The following is a 22292-nucleotide window of genomic DNA, read 5'->3' on the forward strand; positions in this document are numbered from 1 at the left end:
TAGTTATAGTAAACAAAGTTTATGGAATACTATTATTCTTACGAAATCATGAATGCCCTAAGTTTACAGAAGCATGGAAAGATTTGCATGACCTGATACAGAGTTAATTGAGCCCAATACAGAGATAACTGTACATAGTTACAGCACCTTTATGAGGTCATCATCTATGATGAATGCAACTTCTTTCAGCAGTTCAGGGATTAAAGACAAACCTGAAAGATCTGTTATGAAAAATATCATTTAGATCCAGAGAAAATTCTATGGAGTTTAAATGCAGAGAAAAGCATTCTATATTCATCTTCTAAATTTCCTTTTATGCTTTTTATTCTTTTCATTCATGTTTCTTTTATACATTTTTGTTCTGTTATTTGCAACATACTAATAAGAAATATGTTAAACCCTATTGTACATGTACAACATACCAGACTGTTCACTGTCATGGTAGTATGTAGGAATGCAAGGGTGGTAGGAAAAATCTAGAACTAATGAAGTTGCAAATAGGTGGATTTTGAAAAGTGTCTTTGCATGATTTAAAAAAAATGTTAAAGAAGAAAAGAAAAAGAAATAAAAAGAAATTTAACCTTCATTATTTAAAGTAAATCATCACATGATCAATTTATGCCCACACCCTCTGTCTAATTATGTTCCTTTCAACTTTCCTAATAGAATAATAATTCACAAGAATTATAGCTATTATATTCCCATATAATCTTGTTGACTAATTATTTTCCTTTCCCTTTTTTCTTTTTAATCAACTATCTTATATTTTAAAATCAAGTTATTTATTCCAGTCTTTATATCAGGTAAGTTTGAAAGTCTTCTATTTCACTGAAAATTCATTTCTTCTCCTGAAAAAAAAATTGCTAAATTTTGCAGGGTAATTAATTGATTTGTGATTGTAATCTAAGCATCTTTTATCCACTGGAATATCATATTCCATGACCACCAAACTTTTCATAATGAGGCTGATAAATCCTGTGTAATATACTAACAGAGACCCTGTGTATTTAAATTGTTTCTATCTTTTTTAGAGTCTTATAGTATTTTATCCTTTACTGAGAATTCTGAAATTTGGCTATATTTCTATGAGATTTTATTTTGGGATCTCTTTCTGGGTACGATCAATGGAATCTTTCAAAGACTATTTTATCTTCTTGTTTTAGGATTTCAGGACAGTTTTACATGGCAATTTCCTGCAAGATATGTTCCAGGAGTAGAGCCAAGAGAACAATTTACACATCAACATTATGAGATGAACAACATTGAAGGAAGCCACCCCTCTCGGCAGTCCAAAGAGCTAAGACAAACATATCTGGAAGAATATGGACTATAATATCCCCAACCAGAGGAAGAAAAACATAACAAAATACACAGGAAGAAAAAACATCCCACCAAATCTGAACATTTTATCAAAATTAACTCTTATATATCTCTTTCCCTTAATTGTGTTTCCTCATGCCAAAAATGACTAATTTGTAAATATCTTTAACAAAATATTTATGTAAAACATGAACCTGACTGTTCCCAAATGATAGGAAGGGAGAATGGAGGAAAATTTTGTAACTTACAAATATACATGTGCAAATAGATGAAAATAAATTTAACAAAAGAAAAACTATGTGAAATATCTCATTAAAATTGATTTGAAAAATAAATCAGGCAGAGATAATTCAAAAATTAAAAAAAAGACTCATTCTAGGATTTTTTTCAGTTAGTGACTTTCAGGTAGACAAATAATTTTAGATTATCTTCCCTGGATCTATTTTCTGAATGTCATTGTTTTATGTATTTGTTTTAATAAATGAGAGAACTGAAGTCTAGAAATAATAATTAACATTGCCAAGGTCATTCAGATAAAAAAGGTCAAAACTATGATTAGAGGTCAGTTCCCTTAAATCCAACATTACCATTCTTTTCACCATGCCATGTTGCTTTCACTTGCCATAACTTCCTAACCTAATTGATTTGTCTAATGGTTTTTAAAATACATTAACAGTGAACATGACATTGAGGAATATTGACTATGGATAGTAGCTGTATTGGTTCATTCACCCAATCCAACCTATATGAATTACAATAGTCTCAAAAAATGTCACTGATGTATCATCAGACTTAGTGCATTCTACTGGTTTCTCTCAAAAACCAAGTAATAAATCTCCTAAAGAAATTTAAAATACACATTTACCTCAATTGATATGATAGGTTCATAAATCCAGGGATATAAAATTTCATCAGAAGTTGCCTAATCTCAAACCTTTATTTTTCAAGCAAGGAAAAAGGAGTCCAGTGAAATAAAGTTTTTTACCCAAATTCAAACAAGAAAGTGGTGTAAGTGGGATTTAGATTTAACACCAGTGATGTGATTCTAAATTCAGCTTTTCTGCCTCCTCAGTTTTAGAGAATGTGCATTAAATTATTCCATAAACTGGATGTTACATTTAAAAAGTTTCATCTCCTATTCCAAGGAGACATGCCCCTTTACAGAGATTCTCAAAACAATGTTAAGTTTATGATCAGAAGAGAATACATATGGGATAAAATCCAGGCTTGAGTGATGTCTTGAAAATAACAGTAGTAGCTGGATTGTTTGATCACTGTTAAAAGGGTCAAGACCCAAGTGATTCCCTTGAGAGAAAGTACTTTCATGGTGTTAAAAAAAAAGATACCTCACCCTTATCCAACCCCACACACATGCAAACATAGAAATTTTGGAGTTAGTTAAGTCTAACATTTTTAATCAAAACTGTACCACAAGAATATATTTCGGGTTGGTATATCTCTTTATAATTCTTCCTTGTGTTCAGTTTTAAGTAGAAAATATATTAATATTTTTCAGTTGGTCAAATTAACAAGTTTATTTCTGTCATTGAAACACAAAGGGAAGAAAATAGAGCAAGCTTTTTAATGTTCAAAAGATGGAAACAGTGATGCATTTTATTTATTTTTTTAAATTAAAAAAAAAACCTCCTCTATAATCCATCCTAAATAGAAATGATTTGTTATTCCATAAATTAATAAAGAAAGAAGCAAATAAATATAGATAGATAGTTGGATTAATGAATAAATGTATAAAGTCAATACCATTCTCTCTCTTAATAAAGAGAAATATAGACTAAATAAAGTCATTTCCACTAAAAAAATCAACAAAAGAACTGGTTACTGGTGAATATAGTTTTAAATGTATTTCAAGACCCATAGATTGATAGTGAATGATGAATTGACAGTACTTATCCTATGGGCATTGTAGATTATTTCTCCTTTTACTAACATGTATTTTTTTCATTGCTAAGCTACTTAAAGGTAAGGGCAACATATTATATCCCTTTATCTAACTCACCTACTAAGGATGAATTGAAGATAATGGAAAATAATCAATCTGTTAATATATATTCAAATAATATGTAATGAAAATATTTTTTACTTTAGAAAATGAAATTGTTATTATTTTAATTACTTTTAAAATGTTTTCAAAAATTGCCTTTGTTTTTGAAGTCACAAAGGCAGATTTTTCTCTGCACATGAATGAGAATAATCTCTAAGAATGCAAAGAAACAAGTATTACTACCATTGATGTGAATATCTGTTTTAGGAACACTACAAATTAACTAACAGCTGTGTTTGAATGGAATCTGGAAAAAAAGTTCTTAATAGATGCAAAGACTTAATGTGACAAACTATAGATGCATATGGAATTTGAAGGTATACAAATTCCTTTTGATTTCCAGGTACCTAAGGACACCTCATATATCCCCCCTTCCTCAAAAATTCAACTTATATGATGACACAATTAATTCATTGGAAATATAAAAATAAGCATTATTCACAGCATTTCATTTGACTATATGGTTCTGATAATTAGTAAAATTTGATGATTGAATTTTTTCCCCTTTCACTGGAGGGTGCCAATTAAAAGAATGCGTGATTTTCCATTCCGCCTTAACCAACAGAGTGGATGATCTTTAAATTTATGAACAGCTTTCTCAATGTGTTGTCTAATTATCCTCGATACAAATGAATCATTATAAGTCACAAGTATCTGATATGAAGATAAAACTCAGCTGGACTGCTACATGGGAAATATATTTTCCCCCATGCTCTATGACCCACACACTGATGCCTCTGTTCAAGAGCTGATTCCAATAGAACTGTTTTGCTTTTGTGCTAAAGTCACAAAGTGAGGACTGAACTTTCACCCAGACAGAAAAAAAATACACAACATTGGCAAGAGTGGATTCCGTTTTCACTACAAAACAAGCAAAATATCACAGTGACTGGTTACTGGGTGAATTGTAAATAAATAACAAGGGCATTGCAGGATTTAGGCACAGAAGGGAATTTTATATATATACGTATATATATATATATATATACGTATATATATATATGTATATATATATATTCCAATATGTAGAAATGAAACTATACTTTCCAAAATATAGAAAGTGATTTTATATGCAGCATGACATGGTGGAAAGGGACTGAACTTGAAGTCAATAAGACTTGCTTTCAAAAATTACATCAGACACTTACTTATGTGACCTTGGAAAAGACACTAACCATACAGCTTCTATTTTCATCTTAAATGAGATTGTTGAAATATTGGCAACAAAAATTGCTTCCAAATCAAATTCATGATCTTATTATACAAGAAAATATATCTTAAGGAAAATATATTGGATATAATATTTGAATATAGTCCTAAAAGTTATATAAGCTATTCAGTAAACTTTTACATATGCAAAGAATAATCATTATTGAGCATGAATTTAGAAAATTCTATAATGTTCCAAGAAAAAGAAAGCAAAATTCTACAATTATGTGAGTATATCATTCCTATTCACTTCAGAAATTACTTTTGTGATGCTTCAGTTGGTTCTTCAGGAGAAACTGGATTTTAAAGTCTATGGCACTGGGGCATAAGTTCTGCTGGCAAGTTTATTAAACTAAAAGATGCCTTCAGTATGACCTTAGTGATAGATCTTCTCTTTTACCAAAGGATGTGAATAATGAAAGAAATAGAAGCTTATCATAAGCAAATTTGACATTAGATGAATAATTTTGAATTCTGATACAGGAAAAAAGTACAAAAATATTATTAAAGTATTTTATGCCTACTTACCTCTTTCCAATTAGTGGCAGAAGAGAATTAGAAAATAGAAATTTTTTCCTTTAAATTGATTTATTTATTTTTATCCATATGCACAAGTATATTTTTAAGTTATGAAATTTTCTTCCACATTCCATTCCCACCACCCTCCCCTCAGCAGTGAACAATCAGTTAGCATTGTACAGAAGCATTTTGATAAACATCTTTACAGTTTAGCAATTTTCAGTATGAGGAATTAGAATTAAAGGAAAGAGATACATAAGGGATAAATTCATAAAATATTAATCATATACTGAAAGGTTGTTTGTGTGTGTGTGTGTGTGTGTGTGTGTGTGTGTGTGTGTGTGTGTGTGTGTTTTACTTCATTTTGCTTTTCTTACTCTGGTTTGGGATAATATAAATCATAGCCAGTCTAATACAATTATCCTAGCTCTCTGTACTGCTGAGAAGAGTAGCTAGCTTCCATCAAGATTGTTGATCTCACAGTGTTATTGTTGATGCTTACACTGATCTCTTGGCTCTACAACCTTCTCTCAGCATGAGATCTCATAAGTCATTCAAAGTTTCTCTAGAGTCTTACTATTTAAATTTTCTTAGTGAACATAGTATACCATAGTGAATACCATTACTTGTTTAGACACTCCCCAATTCTTGGGCATTCCCTCAATATCTAATTCTTTGTCACTACAAAAAAAGCTGCTGTGAATATTTTGGAAGATGTAGGAGTTTTCCCATTTTCTATAATTTCTTCTAGATATAGACCCAGAATTGGAACTGGTGGGTCAAATGAGAGGAACAATTTTATTGCTCTTTGGGCATAGTTCTGTATTGCTCTCCAGAAAGGTTGGATCCATTCACAAGTGCATCAGCAATGCAACAATGTCCCAATCCTCCCACAACTTCTCCAACATTAATCATGTTCACTTTTTATTCACCTTGACCAATCTGATAGATGTGAGATGATACATTATTGTTGTTTTAATTTATACTTCGTTAATCAATAATGTTATGGAACATTTTTCACATGATTACATTTAGTTTCACATGATTACATTTAGTCTTGATGGAAGCTAGCTACTCTTCTCAGCAGTACAGAGAGCTAGGATAATTGTATTAGACTGGCTATGATTTATATTATCCCAAACCAGAGTAAGAAAAGCAAAATGAAGTAAAACACACACACACACACACACACACACACACACACACACACACACAATTTAGACAATTTCTAAATTTGAAAATTGTCTATTCAATTGGGGAATGACTTATGACCTTATGAATTTTATGCAATTTTCTATCTATTTTAGAAATGAGACCTTTATCAGAGATCCTATTTGTGAAGATTATTTCCCAGCTTTCTGCTTTCCCTCTAATTTTTGCACCATTGATTTTATTATTGCAAAAGCTTTACAATTTTATGCAGTCAAAATAATTCATTTTGCAGTTCATAATGTGCTCTAATTCTTGTTTAGTAATAAATTATTCCCCTTTCCATAGATAAAGTATTTCTTGGTCTATTGATTTATATATGGTATGGCTCTTTTTGTCTAAGTCCAGGAGCCATTTAGACCTTATTTTGTTATAGATTGTGAGATGTGGATACATGTCTAGTTTTTACCATATTAGTTTCCAGTTTTCCCAATAATTTTTTTCAGTCAATTCTTATCCCAGAAGCTGATGTCTTTGGGTTTGTCAAATAATAGATTGCTGTAGTCATTTACTGAGACTTGGTTACAACCTACCCTAATCCATTGATCCATTCCTCTATTTTCAACTTTATAGTATAGTTTTAGATCTGTTAGAGCTAGGCCACATTCTTTACATTTTTCATCAGTTCCCTTATTATTCTTCTTGCCATTTTGTTACTCCAGATGAACTTTGTTATTATTCTTTCTAACTCCATAATTATTTCATAGTTTGCTTGGTATAGTACTGAATAAGTAATTTAATTTAGGTAGAGTTGTCATTTTAATTATGTTATCATTTGACATGAGCAATTGACATTTTCCCAATTATTTAGATTTAACTTTATTTGGGTGAGAAATGCCTTACAATTGTGCTCTTATAGTAGATTCCCAAGTATTTAATATTGTCCATAGTTATTTTATTTTTTTTAATTTAAGGCAATAAGGTTAAGTGACTTGCCTAAAGTCACACAACTAGGCAGTTAATAAGGGACTGAGGCTACATTTGAACTCGGGTCCTCCTGACTTCAGGCCTGGTGCTCTGTCCACTGCAACACCTAGCTGCCCCTCTCCATTGTTATTTTAAATGGAATTTCTACTCCTATTGCATGCTCTTGGATTTTGCTTTTCATTAATAGAAATTCTGATGATTTTATGTGGGTTCATTTTATATCCTGCTACTTTGCTGTATTTGTTGATTGTTTCAAGGAGTTTTTAGGTGATTTTCTCAAGATCTCTATGTATATCATCATATCATATGCAAAGAATGAAAGTTTTGCTTCCTCTTTGCCAATTGTGATTCCTTCAATTTCTCTTTCTTCTATCTTTGCTACTGCTAGCATTTCTATTACTATAATGAATAGTAATTGTGATAATGGGCATCCTTGTATAAACAATAATTTTATTGGAAATACTATGAGTTTATTCCCATTACATATATTTGTTGAAGGTTTTAGAGAGACACTATTTATTATTTTAAGGAAAAATCCATTTATTCCTAAACTTTCAAGGGTTTTAATATGAACTATTGAGATAATCATATGATTTATGTTGGTTTTGCTACTGATGTTTTATCATTTTGAGTGTATTCTTAATGTTGAACCATTGCTGCCTACCTGCTATACATCCTACCTGATCATGGTGTTTTATCCTAGTAATAACTTGCTGTAGTCTCATTGCTAAAATTTTAATTTTTGCATCAATATTCCTTAAGGCATTTGTTCTTTGATTTTCTTTGTCTGTTTTGGTTTTTCCTGGTTTGGGTAACAGTACCACATTGGTGTCATAAAAAGGAGTTTGGCAAAACTGCTTCCTCTCCTTTTTTTAATAGTTTATATAGGAATTCTTATCAATATGGTTGACAGAAGCTAGGTACTGTCCTAAGGGTTTCTGGCTTCCCTCAGAACTAATATGAATCAAAATGTCTTAATGGATTTCAAATCCACAAAATGCAGTAAAAGAATCTAGGAGAATATCTACCAACAAGGTCTGTCTCAGGGGGCTTGGGTGAGCTAGAAGCAGAGAGAAGGGAGACAGCACAGGGCACAGGGCTAGTGGCATGAGGCCTGGGAACCAACCTAAGAACAGTCTGGAAAGCTTTAGATATGTCAGCACCAAGAAGGAGAGTTTGAGTGAGACTGGAGAGAAAGTTCCATCACTGTGGGCAGGAGTATTCTAGAAAGTGGCTAGACATCTATCCAGTCAGCTTGGCTCACCTGGAAGACCAGGGCCAGAAGCACAATATTTTTAATGAAATCCCCGTGGGTTTTTTTTTTCAAGGAAATGGGATTAATTGACTTGCCAAAGCTCACACAGCTAGGTAATTATTAAGTGTCTGAGGTCAAATTAGAACTCAGGTCCTCCTGACTCCAGGGCCAGTGCTCTATCCACTTCACCACCTAGCTGCCTGAAATCCCTGTGTTTCCAGTGCAATCCCCTCCCCCACATCCCTGTTGGAGAAAGTGATTCTTCCTAAAACAAAAAAAGGAATAACCACCCCAATGCTCAAGTGTGGGTAGGAGAATTCCCTCTGTTCTGAAGGAGGATAAAGGAGATTAACTAACATGCCCAATGGTCCAACACACATTGTTGGAGGGTAATCAGATTCTACTGCCCCACCCCACTCCACTAGTCCTAGGTAGTGGGTCACTAATCAAGGTCACAGTCACTCCCAAGAAAACACCCAGCAACCCCTACTGGCCAGCCCACTTGGACTTACTAAGCCCAGTGAGTAAAGCCTCTAGGGATATCAACACCAGAAATTGGTCAAGCTGGCCCACCCGCAAGACAAGATGCTAGGAAAATGAAGAAAAGCCAACAGAACATCAGGACCCTAGAAAGCTAAATTGAAGGCAAAGATCCTAAGTCAGAGAGATCTAGAACTTCTGAGGAGAATATGAATTGGTCTCCAGTCCAGAAAGACATCTTAGAAAAGATAAGAAGGGAGTTCAAAAATCAATTGGAAAGAGGCAGCTAGGTGGTTCAGTGGATAGTGCATCAGCCCTGGAGTCAGGATGACCTGAGTTCAGATCTGGACTCAGACACTTAATAATTACCTAACTGTGTGACAATGAACAAGCCAATTAATCGCATTGCCTTGAAAAAAACAAGCAAAATAATCAATTGGAAAAACAGAAATGAAATGCAAAAGAAAATTAACATGTAGAAAGAAAAAACTGACATCTTGCAACACCAAATTTTTCAAAAGTACAAATGGACAAGTGCAAAAAAGAAAATAATTCTCTTAAAACCATGATTAAGTTAATAGAAATCTCCCTCAAAAATAGAACTGACCAATTGGAAAAGGAGTAGCAAAAGTTAAATGAAGAAAATTCTCCTCTTAAAAAAAAGAATGGAAACTGTGGAAGCTAATGACATCATGAGACAACAAGAATGTTCTGACAAATACCACCAAAACCTGAAAAAAATAGAAGAAAGTGTAAAATACTTCATTGTCAAACAATTGACCTAGAAATTAGACCCAGAAGCGACAATTTAAGAATCACTGGGCTTTTGGAAAACATTGAGGAGAAAAAAAGACTTGGCCTCATTACTTCAGGATTTAGTGAAGGAAAAATTGTACAGATATCATGGAACAAGAGGGAAAAATAGTCATTGATAGAATATATCCATCCCCTCTTGAATGGAATCCCAAAATGAAAAACACCAAGAAATGTTGTTGCCAAATTCAACAACTATCAGATAACTATCTGCAAGCTGTCAGAAAGAAAAAAATAGATGCAAAGGAGCCACAGTTAGGATTACAAAGAACTTGGTTGCATCAGCATTAAGAGATGGAAGGGCCTGGGATACAATATTCGAAAGAGCAAGAGAGATAGGAATGAAGGCAAGAATCCACTATCTGGCAAAACTGAACCTTCTCTTCCACAGGAAAAAGATTGATATTTAATGAAATATGAGATTTCCAACATTTCCTGTTAAAAAATACCAGAGCTAAATAGAAAATTTGGACACCAAACAGTAAACTCAAAAGATATATGGAAAGGATAAAAAGGGAAAAAATGCAAGCTAATAAGATAAAACTGGCTATATCCCCACCTGGGAGAAAGATTCTCATAACTCTTGAGAATTTTTACTCTATTAAAAAGATTATACTTAGCCAGGAATAATGAACGTTAATGACCTGGAAAACAGATCCAGAAGATACAATATATAAATGATAGGACTACTAGAAAGCCTGGAGCACAAAATGAACCTGGAAAACATTATGCAGGAAATTATAAGGGAAAACTTCCCCAATCTGATAGATCTAAATAACAATATAACAATTGAAAGAATTCACAGAACATCTCCAGAAAGAGACCCCAGGATAAAAACCCCAAGGGCAATCATAGTCAACTCCCTGAACCCTCAAATAAAAGAGAGGACATTGCAAGCAGCAAAAAGAAAACAATTCAAATAAAAATGGAACACAATCAGACTAACAACTAACTATTAGCCTCAAAATTCAAGGATTGGAAGAAGTGGAATAACATATTTCAGAGAGCTAAGAACCTGGGATTATAACCCAAAATATACTACCCTGCAAAATCCAGCATATACTGTCAGGGAAAACAATGAAATATAGTACTTTCAGAATTTCCTGATACAAAGACGAGAGCTGAAGAAAGAATTCAATCATCAAATGCACAATTGAAGTTACATAAAAAAGGCAATTGAAAAAAGGGGACTGAGAAAACAAAATTATTTTAAAGAAATATTAGTTCCTAAAAGGGAAGCTGTAGAAATTCTAATTCTTTAGAACTTTACTTCTCTAAGGAAAACTAGAGGGTAGAATATAATTGAAGAGAATGAACCTAGAGGATAAAAGACAAGAAGGCAGAGTGAGATTCAAATAAGGGTGTCAACTGTAAATTAAGTATTTCATTATACTTTGACTCATTTTTATCACAAGGCTAGAAACACCTTGTCTAATAAGGGCATTATGAACTGCAAGGACCTGAGACACTGTCTCTGTTACTTACAATCATTTGTAAAGATCTCAGTGAGATGCCCAGAACCTCCCAGTACTTATAAATCATCAAGATTTTTACAATTCATTAGATATGCATCTGTGTTTTCTTTAACAAAGGGGTAAATACCCAGGGTGAGAAGGGTCAGAGGTAAAGTGTGAAAGAAAATAGGCCTGGAGGGAGGGATACAAATATTTCAAGAAATGATATGACTTTGAATGATACTTTGGCTTTTAAGGAGGAATGTGTGCACTTGAAAGATACTTTAAAAAGGGGTAAGGAAAAAATGATTATAAACATTATTTGATTCAATTTGAGTCAATATTGCTTATCCAGCAATCAAGTAAACAATCTGATGATATCTTGATAACAATAGGAGCTAATCAAGCAATCAGATAATTGAAAAGTGATTGATAATACCTGATTAATAATATTAGAGCACAAAGGGAAGTGGCACAAAAATTTATAATTTTAGAATGAAGGAGGGGAGAATGTGAATGCTGAGGAAATTCTCTTCAATATATTAAGCCCAGTGAGGGAAAAAGATACATTCTCACTTGGGGGTAAAAATCTAACTTCATCTACAGAAAAGGGGGCAGGGAATGAAAACGATATGGGAAGAAGGGACTGATAAGCAGGAATTGAAGGTATTAGAAAAATAAACTGAAAGAAAAAATTCTAAATTAAAAATCAAGGGGAAAGGTAGTAAAATTTTCCTAAGGAGGAATAAGAGAAAAGGAAAAAAAAAGAAAAATATAATTGGAGAAAGATAGCATGGAAAATATAAAGAATTAGTAATCTTAACTCTAAATGCAAATGGAATGAAATGTGCTATAAAACAGAAGCAGATAACAGAATGGATTAAAAACAGAATTTTACAATATGTTGTTTACAAGAAACATATTTGAAACAGAGAGAAACACACAGGGTTAAGGTAAAAGCATGGAGCAAAATATATTATGCCTCAGAAGAAATAAAAAAAATCTGGGGTAGTGATTCTGATCACAAACAAAGTAAAAGTAAAAATCAATCTCATTAAAAAGGATAAAGAAAAAACCATATCTTCTTAAAAGTCACCATTGGAAATGAAGTTATATCATTGCTAAACATGTATTCATCTAGTTGTATAGCATTCAGATTACTAGAGTAAAAACTGAGTGAATTACAACAAAAAATAGACAGTAAAACTTTAATAATGGGAGACTTCAATTTCCTTCTCTCAGAACTAGAAAAATCTAACAAAATAAACAAGAAAGAAGATAAAAAGGTGAATGAAATCTCAGAAAACTTACATGTGATAGATCTCTGGAGAAAACTAAATGATGATAGACAAAAATATAGGGTTTTTTTTTCCTGCAGTACATTCTGTTATCTGCTTCTGTTTTATGGGACAGTTCATCAAAACTTAAACAGTTCATCAAAACTTAAAATCAAATGCAAAAAGGCAGAAATAACAAATGTACACTTCATAGACCATGATGCAATAGAAATTACATGTAATAAAAGTTCAGGTAAAAATAAACTAAGAACTAATTGGAAATTAAATAGATTTATTTTCAATAATGGGTGGATCAAATGATAAATTATAGAAATAATAAGTATATCAAAGAAAATGATGATAATGAGACATCATACCAAAATGCATGACTTACAACCAAGGCAGTTTGTTTATTTGGGGTTTTTTTTTCAGGTTTTTGCAAGGAAATGGGGTTAAGTGGCTTAGCCAAGGTCACACAGGGAATTATTAAGTATCTGGGACCGGATTAGACTTCATCTTCTCCTGACTCCAGGGCCTGTGCTCTATCCACTGTACCACCTAGCTGCCCCTAGCAAAGGCAGTTTTGAGGGGAAACTATTTCTCTAAATGCCTATATGAATAAAATAGAAAAAGAGGAGATCAATGATTGGGTATATAACTAAAAAAGCTAGAAAAAAAAGCAAAGTTAAAAAACCCAAATATGTACCAAATTAGAAATTCTGAAAACCAATGGAGTGATTGATAAAATGGAAAAGAGCAAATTCTAAACATAATTCTGAATTACTTTGCTGAGTTATATGCCAATAAATTGGACAACTTGAGTGAAATGGATGAATCTTTACAAAAATGCAAACTGCCCAGAATAACAGAAAAGGAAAAAAAAATTACATAAATAACCCTATCACAGAAAAAAAAATAAACCATCAATAAACTCCCTAGGAAAAAAAAGTCTTTAGGTCAAGATGTATTTACAAGTGAATTTTAACAAACATTTAATGAACTATTAATTCCTATTCTACATAAACTATTTTTAAAAAAAAATTGGAGGGGGACTTCAGGTCAAGATGGCAGAGAGAAGACAGGCACAGTTCTAAAGTCTCCTGATTTTTCCTCATCTATCATGTGAAACAAACCTCTTAACACAAATATAACCCACAAAACCAGAAAGAAAAGCCAGTAGAAAGAACAACTATCTCAGGATTGGTGTCCTGCAGCACCATTGGAGCAATTCAGGTGGGTGAGTCTGGGCTCAGAGGGTGGATCAGCCCTGATCAGCCCCTGATCAGCCAGATTAGCAGCTTAATTGGAGCCAGGGAGTCTGAGAGCCTGAGAGCCCCACCTGCTGGATTAGTGGTGGGGCTAGACATCAGGGGCTTGAGTCACCTAGGGAGCATAGACTCTTGTGTTGGTGTTATCCCTCTGGAGCTTGCTGACAGGGTTGTGGGGGGAGAATTCTGGTGCAGGAGAGCTGCAGACACAATCCCTGGGCTCCTCTGGTCTGAGAAACTCTGAGTTCATGCTTCCATTACAACTGAGGCCTCTTCCCAGAACAAGAAATTGCAGACTACTTCTACCTCAGGCACAGGTATATGAGTAGAAGAACCATCCCAGTTGACAATAGAGAGAGGAATGACCTCATCCCAGGCTAAAGTCCACCACTGATTGAAGGCAAAAGAATTCAATAGCTCCAACTACTCCCTTCAAATAAAGGGAGAAAGCCCCAATCAAGGTCACAGACACTCCAGAGAAAGCAACTAGAATCTCCTACTGGACAGCCAGAGAAATTGCATTCAGTGAGTAAAGCCTCTAGTAATCCCAAGCCCCTGTGAAACAGCCACTCCCCAACTCAAGGTCTTAGCAAAATGAAGGAGGGTCAGCGAAAAGGTAGAGCCATAGAAAAATACTTGGAAGGAAAAGACCCTAACTTAGAGAGAGACCTAGAACCTCTGAGGAGAATACAATCTGGTTTTCAGCACAGAGTTCCTTGAAGAAATGAGGAAGGAATAGAAAAATTAACTGGAAAATTTGGGAGAGACAATTAATAACTTGCAACAAGAAAACAAATCATTACAAAATACAATTGGACGAATACAAAAGGAGAATAAATTTCTCAGATCCTCAATTGGACAAATGCAAAATGAGAATAATTCTCACCGATCCTCAATTGGGCAAAAGCAAAAAGAACATAATTCTCTCAGAACCTTAATTGGTCAAATGGAAAGCTCTTTCAAAAGAAGAATTTACCAATTGGAAAAAGAGTTGCAAAAGGATAATGAAGAAAACTCCTCCCACCGAAAAAGAATGGAGTCTACAGAAACTAATGACTCCAAGAGACAGCAAGAGCCAGTTAAACAAAATCAAAAAATAGAAAAAATAGAAGAAAATGTAGAATACCTCATCAACAAAACCACTGACCTCGAGAATAAATCAAGGAGGGGCAACCTGAGAATTATTACACTTCCTGAAAACATTGAAGAGGAAAAAAAGCCTGGACTTAATATTACAAGATCTCGTGATGGAAAACTGCCCTGATATCATGGAACCAGAGGGCAAAATAGTTATTGAAAGAATATATCAATCCCCTCCAGAAAAAGATCCTAAAATGAAAACACCAAGGAATGTTGTGGCCAAATTCCAGAACTATCAGACAAAAGAGAAAATCCTGCAAGTGGACAGAAAAAAACAATTTAAATATCAAGGAGGCAGAGTAAGGATTACGTGAGACCTGGCTACATCAATATTAAGTGATCGAAGGGCCTGGAACAAGATATTTCAAAGGGCAAGGGAGCTTGGAATGCAGCCAAGAATCCACTATCCCACAAAGCTTAGCCTGCTCTTCCAGGGAAAAAGATGGACAATTGGCGAAATGGAAGAATTCCAAAAATTCCTGATGAAAAGACTAGAGATAAATAGAAAATTTGGAAATCAAACAGGATTTTCAAGAGACATGTAAAAAGGTAAAAAAGGGAAAAAAATTCTATGCAATAAGTTGAAATTAGCTATATCACAACATGGGGGAAAAGATTCTCATAAATCTTGAGAATTATAACTCTAACAGAGAGAATATACCTAGTCAGAAATGATGGACATTCATGATGTATTCATGAGACTGCTATCTAATGGGATATAACTGGCTTTAACACCACTTGGGAGAAAGACTCTAATAACTCTCAAGAATTTTAACTCTATTGGATAGAATGTACTTAGCTAGAAGTGACAGACACTCAGAATTTTCAATGAATCAGATAGAATGATCTAAAAAACATTACCTCCTTAAAAAGGGGGACAGGAAAGAGACAGGAGGAGGGAAGGGATTGAATGGGGTAAATCTCATTACCCTAAGAGGTACAAAATGCCTATGTTAATAGAGGGGAAGAAGGGAGGAGATGAGAAACACCTGAATCTTCTCATCACACTTGGCTTAAAGTCAACCTAGAGATACTTAGTTAATTATAAAACATCTAACCTTTAAAGTATTAAAAGAGGAAACAGGGAGGGAGGATGAAGAAAGAGAGGGGGAGTGTGGGAAAAGGGGGAAGTAACAAAAGGAAGGGAAAGGAAAAGGGGAAAAGGGAAAGGGGAACTAAAGGGGAGGGGTGATACAGGAGGGTAAATACACTAAAGTGGGTGATATTCAGAAAGAAAATACTGTGCAATACAGATGGGGGAAGAGGAAAAATACAAATAGATGTAAGATAGCATGGAGGGCAATAAAGAATTAGTAATAATAATCTTGAATGTGAATGGAATGAACTCACCCAAAAAACCTAAGTGAATAGCAGAGTGGATTAAAAACCAGAATCCTACAATATGCTGCTTACAAGAAACTCATTTGTAGCAGAGAGATACATATAGAGAAAAGGTAAAAAGGTTGTAGCAAAATATATTTTGCTTATGCTGAAGTTTAAAAAAAAACAGGGGTAGCAATCCTTATCTCAGACAAAGCAGCAGCAAAAATAGATAGCTTTAAAAGAGATAAGGAAGGACAGTTTATCCTCCCAAAAGGTACCATAGACAATAAAGTCATTTCAATACTGAATATATATATACCCAGTGGGATAGCACCCAAATTCATAAAGGAGAAGCTGAAAGAACTACAGGAAGACATAGACAGCAAAACTATACTAGTGGGAGACCTCAACCTACCAATCTCAGATCTACATAAATCAAATCATAAAATAAACAAGAAAGAAGTTGAGGAGGTAAATAAATTATTAGAAAAACTAGATATGATAGACTTATGGAGGAAATTGAATGGGGATAGAAAGGAATATATCTTTTTCTCTGCAGTACATAAAATTTATAAAAAAAATTGACCATGTACTAGGGCATATAAACCTAATGATCAACTTCAGAAAGGCAGAAGTAGTGAATACATCTGCAATAAAAGTCACATGCAATACTAGGCCAAGGAGATATAGACCCAGAACAAATTGGAGACTGAATAATCTCATTTCACAAAATGAATGGACCAAAAAACAAATTATAGAAAGAATTAACCATTTTATTCTAGATAATGACAATAATGAAACAACATACAAAAACCTATGGGAATCATTGAAAGCGACTCTCAGGGGATACATTATAGCTTTAAATGCTTACATGAATAAATTAGAGAAAGAGGAAATCAGTGAATTAAACATGCAACTAAAAAATTAGTGAAAGAACAAAAATCCCCAATTAAATACCAAAATAGAAACTCTAAAAATTAAAGGAGAAATTAATAAAATAACAAAACTATTGAATTAATAAATAAAACAAAAATTGGTATTATTAAAAAAACCCATAAAATTGATAAAACTCTGGTCAATTTGAATAAAAAAAGAAAGAAGAAAACCAAACTGCTCGCATCATAAATGAAGATGGTGAACTTACCTCCAATGAGGAGGAAATTAAAGTAATAATTCAGAATCATTTTGTGTAATTCTATGACAATAAATTTGATAATCTAAGTGAAATGGATGAATATTTACCAAAATATAAGTTGCCCAGGTTAAATGAAGAAGAGATTGTATACCTAAACAACCCTATATCAGAAAAAATTCAACAAGCCATCACTAAACTCCTTAAGGAAAAACTCTCCAGGGCCTGATGGATTCACAAGTGAATTCTACCAAGCATTTAAGTAACAATTGGATCCAATGCTATATAAACTTTTTGGAAAAATAGGGAAAGATAGAACTCTGCCTAACTCTTTCTATGCAACCAATATGGTGCTGTTATCTAAAGCAGGAAGAGTTAAAACAGAGAAAGAAAATTATAGACCTATCTCCCTGATGAAATTAGATGCAAAAATCTTGAATAAAATCTTAACAAAATGATTACAACAATTTATCATTAGGATAATACATTATGATCAAGTAGGATTTATCACAGGAATGCAGGGTTGGTTCAAAATTAGGAAAACTGTTAGTATAATCAATTATATCAATAATAAAACTATCATAAATTATATGATCATATCAATAGATACTGAAAAAACTTTTGACAAAAATACAGCATCCATTCCTACTAAAAACAGTCTCTAGTGTAGGAATAAATGGACTGTTCTTTAGAATAACTAGCTGTACCTATCTGAAACCATCAACAAGCATTATATTCAATGGGAAGAGGCTAGAGGCATTACCAATACGATCAGGAGTGAAACAAGGGTGCCTGTTATCACCACCTCTCTTCAATATTGTATTAGAAATGTTAGCTTCAGCAATTACAGAAGAAAAATAATTGAAGGAATTAGAATTGGGAAGAAACAAAACTCTCACTCTTTGCAGATGACATGATGGTCTACCTAGAGAATCCCAAGAAATCATCCAAAAAACTTCTGGTAACAATTAGCAATTTTAGTAAAGTTGCAGATTGTAAAATAAACCCTCATGAATCCTCAACTTTTCTATATATTTCTAGCGAGATACAGCAGGAAGAACTAGAACGAGAAATCCCATTCAAAGTAACTTCAGAAAATATAAAATACCCAGGAGTCTATTTGCCAAGATAGACTCAGAAACTTTTTGAAAAAAATCAAAAAACACTACTCACACAAATTAAATCAGATTTAAATTACTGGACAAATATCAAGTGCTCATGGATATGTAGAGCTTATATAATAAAAATGATAATTCTACCAAAACTAAACTACATTTTTAGTGCCCTACCAATCAAAATTCCAAAAAATTACCTTCATGAGTTAGAAAAATTTTAACTAAATTGATATGGAGAAATAAAAAGTCAAGAATTTCCAGGAACTTAATGAAAAAAAGTGGAAAAGAAGGTGGCTTAGCCCAACCTGATTTAAAATTATATTATAAAGCATCAGTCATCAAAACTGTTTTGTATTGGCTAAGAAATAGAGTGGTGGACCACTAGAATAGACTAGGTGCAAAACCAGGAGATGATTATAGTAATCTGCTGTTTGATAAACCCACAGAATCCAGCTATTGGGATAAAAACTCCCTCTTTGATAAAAACTGCTGGGATAATTGGAAGTTAGTATGGAAGAAACTTATATTAGACCAACACTTAACACCTTTTACCAACATAAGACCCAATTGGTTACAGGACTTAGACAGAAAAAGCAATACTATAAGCAAATTAGAAGATCAAGGACTAGTTTACCTGTGAGATCTATGGAAAGGGGAGCACTTTAGGAATAAGGAAGAGTTGGAGAACATTGCCAAAAACTAATTAGATGATTTCGATTACATTAAATTAAAAGGCTTTTGCACAGATAAAACTACTGTAACCAAGATCAAAAGAAATGTAGTAAACTGGGAAACAATCTGTACAACTAATGATTCTGAAAAAGGACTCATTTCTAAAATATATAGAGAACTGAGCCATGTTCTTAAAACAAAAAACCATTCCCCAATTGACAAATAGTCAAAGGATATGCAAAGGCAATTTACAGATGAGGAGATCAAAGCAATCTATAGCCATATGAAAAATTGTTGTAAATCATTAATTATTAGACAAATGCAAATCAAAGCTTCTCTGACGTACCACTTCACACCTCTCAGATTGACCAATATGACCAGACAGGGTAATGATCATTGTTGGAAGGTTTGTGAGAAATCTGCCACACTATTACACTTTTGGTGGAGCTGTGAACTCATCCAACTTTTCTGGAGAGTTATTCTGAACTACACTGAAAGGGCAACAAAAATGTGAATACCCTTTGACACAGCAGTACTACTACTACTACTGGGTCTATACCCTGAAGAGATGATGAAAAAGGGTAAAAACCTCACTTGTACAAAAATATTTATAGCAAGCCCTGTTTGTGGTGGCAAAGAATTGGAAATCAAGTAAATATCCTTCAACTGGGGAATGGCTTAGCAAACTGTGGTATATGTATATCATGGAACACTATTGTTCTATTAGAAACCAGGAGGGACTGGATTTCAGGGAAGCCTGGAAGGATTTGCATGAATTGATGCTGAGTGATATGAGCAGAACCAGAAAAACACTATACCTGAACAGCAACATGGCAGTGAAGTTCAACCTTGAAGGACTTGCTCCTTTGATCGGTGCAACAATCAGGAACAATTTTGGGCTGTCTGCAAAGGAGATTGTCATCTGTATCCCGATAAATAGCCATGGAGTTTGAACTAAGTTCAAGGACTACTCTCTTTAATTTATATAAAAAAACAGATATCTTATTGTCTGATCTTGTTTCCTCTTAGACTTCTTGTATGTTCCTTAAAGATATGATTTCTCATTACATTAAGTTTGGATAAATGTACAACATGGAAACACAGTAAAGACTGACAGATTGTTTTCCATGGGGGGGTGAGGGGAAGGAAGTAAGATTGGGGGGGGGATATTGTAAACCTGAAATAATATCTTTAATAAAAATAAATTTTCAAAAATAGAAAAAAATAGGAGAGGCAAGAGAGGCAAGAGTTCTGACACCAACATGGTGCTGATACCTAAACCAGGAAGAACCAAAACAGACAACTAAAATTATAGATCAATCTCTCTAGTGAATATTGAAGCAAAAATCTTAAATACAATTTTAGAAATAAGACTGCAGCAAGTTATTACCAGGATAATATACTATGATCAGGTTTGATTTAGACCAGACAGGCAGGGATGGTTCAGCATTAAGAAAACTCTCTAAATAGTTAAACATATCAACAGTAAATAATTAAACTAAATTAAAGTAAAACTCCGAAATAATTACACATAGCAAAATCAACAGAAATAATATGATTATCTCAATAGATGTTGGAAAGCCTTTGATAAAATACAGTATCCATTCCTACTAAAAGCACTAGAAATTTTTTGAATAAATGGAGTTTTCCTTACACTAATAAATAGTATCTATCTAAAACCAGCAAAAAATATTACATTGGATTAGAATTAACTTATAGCACTTCCAATAAACTCAGAGCATTAAATATTTGGTAATCTATCTCCCAAGACAAACCCAGAACATTTTTGAATATAATTATATAGCTCTCCTTATTGAAATAAAGTCAGATCTAAATAATTGGAAAAATCTCAAATTCTCATGGTTAAGATAATATGATAAAAATGACAATTCTACACAAATTAAATCACTTATGGAGTGCCATAGCAGTCAAACTTTCAAGTAACTACTTTACTGAGATAGAAAAAATAGTAACAAAATTCATATTGTGCAACAAAAGGTCAAGAATAACAAGTGAACTGATAAAAAAAAAGTGCAAAGGGTGGTGGACTCTAATAGTTCTAAAACTATACTATAAAGCAGCTGTCATCAAAAGTGCCTGGTACTGGTTAAGAAGTAGAGTGATGGTTCAGAAGATTAAGATAGGTTCAAAAGAAATACAGTAAATGACTATAGCAATCTACTATTTGACAAATCCAAAGACATCAGCCTCTGGAATAAGAACTTATTTTATCACAAAAATTGTTGGGAAAACTGAAAATAATATGGAAAAAATTAGGCAAAGAGACACATCACAAATCCTATACCAAAATAAGGTCAAAATGGATACAGAATTTAGACCAAATGAACGATACCATAGATAAATTAGTAGAACAAGAAAAATTTATCTATCTGTACTATGGATAAGGGATTAATTTATGAGTAAACAAAAATTAGATCACATTTTAAACTGCAAAATGAATGATTTTGACTAATTAAATTCAAAAAGTGTTTGCACTAATAAAATCAATGTTGCCAAAGTTAGAAGAAATGCAAAAAACTGGGAAACAATCTTCACAACCAGGGCTTCTGATAAAGATTTCATTTAAAAAAATAGAAAATTAAATCAAATTTATAAGGTTATAAGTCATTCCGCAGTTGTTAAATGGTTAAAGGATATGAACAGACTGTGGATGGAGCCAAGATGGTGACAGGAGAGGATTCTCTCTTAGGTGCTCTCTCTCTCTCATATTTCCAAACATAAAATAAGGACTCTAAATTAATTTGTGAGCGACAGAATCCACAGAGGCATACATTGAGGCACTTATCCAGCCCAAGGTACCCTGTAAAAGTGAGGAAAGGCTCTGCTACACGGGGTTAGAGGGGTGGCCCACCAGAGTGAAGGAACTTCAGCCTCCTGGAGGCAGTCCCAGGGTTCTGGAAGCCACAGCTCACAACAGTGGGGGCAGCTTCCTGAGATACAACCCAATGAACACTGAGCACAACTTGGGGGATCAATGGGGGTACCTCTGCCAGAGCAAGCTTGTGAAGCCCAGCACTCAATTAGCAGCATAGCCACAGCAGCCCAGATCCAGGAAACAGAAGCAAGCGGAGGTGGTAAGCAGGAGCCCCCAGGCTT

The sequence above is a fragment of the Macrotis lagotis genome, chromosome 1, assembly GCF_037893015.1.
Source record: "Macrotis lagotis isolate mMagLag1 chromosome 1, bilby.v1.9.chrom.fasta, whole genome shotgun sequence".
Lineage (NCBI taxonomy): Eukaryota > Metazoa > Chordata > Mammalia > Peramelemorphia > Peramelidae > Macrotis > Macrotis lagotis.